The following is a 3,149-nucleotide window of genomic DNA, read 5'->3' on the forward strand; positions in this document are numbered from 1 at the left end:
ATGATAATTTAGTATGTAATATAGATCATTGTTATATACTGAATTTTATACAAACAAAGTAAAAATTTAATATCATAAGAACTTGGAACTTAAAAATACTAATGAGTTTTGGGTCTTTTATCATTATGTTATGAAAGGCCCTATGTACTTCTATTTACAAAGAAAAAAGACCAATATATTCTCCAAAATAAGGTACAAGAGATTACTACTTATTTTAGATCTCTATAGTTCACAAATGTAAGCTTAGCTTTACTCTTACAGAAGTAATCTTGAAAACTCTAAAGCTATACAGAGAATACTTTGGTTAAGAATTGTCAAAGTATTTCATCATGGTTTTTAGTTGCATTTCCCTGATGGCTGGTTATGTTAAACATTTTTTCATGTGTCTGTGAGCCATTCGTATGTCTTGTTTGGTGAATATCTGTATTGATTGCCAAAAATGTAGATAGATTCTAAGAGTAAAAGGGCTCTAAAGAATAAATATACAATAGTTAAATTTGAAGTGACAATTGTATTTAAAGTCACGTACACAATTTGAACAGTCTTGTGAAAACACCTTGTACACAGAAAGTGTGTCTTTCCCATCAGAAGGAGGATTCCATGGGCACGGACCTCTCTGGGTTTAACCACAGCAACAGATGTGCTGACAGGAATAATTGATTTCCCATTGGTTTGTGAGCTTCCTCTTTCCCCTCCTAGGCTGGTTGGTCACGTGTGGACTTGGACCCTCTTACCTCGCCCAGGTCTGGCCAGAAGCAGCATGAGCAAGGAATTTTTCAATTCATTCTCCTGGGAAATTAGAGAACATCACCTTCAAAAGGACCCTACTGTTGGCAGCAGGATTCCAGTGGCCTTAATTAGTCACAGAGTTGCCTCTGTTAAAACCTCTGGTTACTGTGGGAAGGAGACCTAACTGACAAGTGTAGATAGAACTCAGGAAGCTCTCAGGAAAGAATGCCATCCTTGGTCCCACGCCCTCTACCATGTGACCTTGGACAAGTCCTATAACTCCATGTGCCTTTGTTTCTCATCTGTAAAATGAAGTAACAGGAGCACTCACCACATGTGGTTGTTAAGAGGGCTTCCTGAGTCATTCCACATACAAATTTACGACTATCACCAAAGTTCTAGGAACCTTTTAAACACGGAGAGAGCAGTTTCAAAGTTTGTATTCCAAATGTTTCTATAGCAAAGGGGCAATCCTATGAAGCTTACAAAAACACCACTCTCCCCAAACACAGAGCCACGTGGACAGTTTCTACTGTACCTGAATCTTACATTAAAGAAGGATCCACTTTTGGAGAAAGGAAAGCTATGAAAAAGTTTAGATGATAGATTCCCAAGGCCCAGGTTATGACCTAACAACCCTGGAAGAGAAGGAAACATGGTCAATGATCTGCTTCAACCACGTGTCACCTTGAACCAATCCCTTGTTTTAACATTCCAGAAACTCTTAACCTTGTGGTACCTGAACTTAAATGCATACACCTTACTTATAGTACAGAGGTTATAACAAGCTTTACAAGTACAGTGAACATATTATGACTGTTTATCTCAAATTACTTGGTGAGTCTTGAGAGTGAACAAATCCTGGGCCCAAACAGCCAACTTCTCCACTGGTCCCATTAACTACACATAATACCTGAAGCTACCAGCTCCCCATCAGGAATGCAGCAAAAAGGGAGGATTTTCCCAAAAACCATATTCCTAAACAGTGCTGAACCACTGGGCAGGTGTGGTCCAAGCAGTGAGGAACACTGTGTACACACCTGGTCCAGAAGTCCTGACTTACTTACTGACCCTCTGAACCGTTGCTCAAGACACGCTGGTTGATATTCCTTCTGCTGGGCGCCTTATATCACCACATGCTTTATCAGGACTCCTAATATTATCTGCTAAGAAGAAATCCAGAACCTGAAAATCAGGAAATCAAGAATGAGAGAATGAGGTTTAAAAAATGTTTTGGAGCCAAACCCTACTAAGGAGATGTAAAGAAGTGGGAACACCCACACAGCATCTACATGTAACATACATAGTAACAACTAAATTCGTTTTTTGAAAGCAGCAAGTCTATCCAGTTAGAATCAGAATGCATTGCATTGTCTATTTTAAAGGACTTAAAATTTTCACAGGAAGGAGATAAAATCTTTCTGCCTTAAAATTATCCAAGTCAGAAAAGTACAAACCCAATATGAAAAGTTAGGTTAATGTTCTCATAACTTCATGTTGCAGGACCAAGCCTGAAAGGATGCCAAAGTAGGTGCAATGTGCTTTAGAACACAGTAAAATGGGGTCATGTGTGTGCCTCAGTCAGTTAAGCATCTGCCTTCGGCCCAGGTCATGATCCCAGGGTCCTGGTATCCAGCCCTGCATCCGGCTCTCTGCTTGTTTGGGAACTTGTGTCTCTCTTTCCTCCTGGGTTATGCTCGCTCTCTCTCTCTCTCACTGTCTAACTCTGTCTCTCTTTTGCAAATAAATAAATTAAAATCTTTAAAAAAAAAAAGAAAAAGAAAGAAAGGAACACAGTAAAACAGGCCTGTGTGAGATACACCCTCCACCCCTGCCTGCATTCCTTAAATCAAGGTTTCTAGGTTATTCTTTCCATTAGAAAATGGACCAAATTCCAATATAAACAAATACATTTAGAAGTCTAAAAATAAGTACAGTAAATTCAACATTAATTTTAGATACCCTGTACAAATCAAGTCCTGTTACAATAAAGAATGACCACACAGCATGCACACTGAACCAAAGCTAGTTTTACTTGCAGAAATGCATGCATACAAACAAGTGTCTACATTTAGTTTCTGTGAGATTTCCCACAGTACTGGTCACGTCAGAGCTCCCAGTAAGTAAATGTGTCAATTTATGGACTCATTCTGCATCCTGGGAAATATCCAGAAGAAAGGCGTTTGCTTTAAATGAGGAAAATCTTTCCCAGCTCCACAGGAGGAAAAGCTCTGCACCCAGTCTTCTACCTGCCTTCATCTGGATGCAGGAAACATTAAATATGCTCCACCCAAGGTCTGCAGAGAATTCAGTTCTAGGAACCAAAGGAGTACTTGAGAATAAATGCACAGCAAAGGGGACATCTAAGGACATCACTTGAGTTGAAGAAAAGTCATTAAAAAAAAAAAAAAAACATGTGG

This window comes from Lontra canadensis, unplaced genomic scaffold (genome assembly GCF_010015895.1).
Source record: "Lontra canadensis isolate GAN:19392208 unplaced genomic scaffold, GSC_riverotter_1.0 scaffold27, whole genome shotgun sequence".
In the NCBI taxonomy this organism is placed as follows: domain Eukaryota; kingdom Metazoa; phylum Chordata; class Mammalia; order Carnivora; family Mustelidae; genus Lontra; species Lontra canadensis.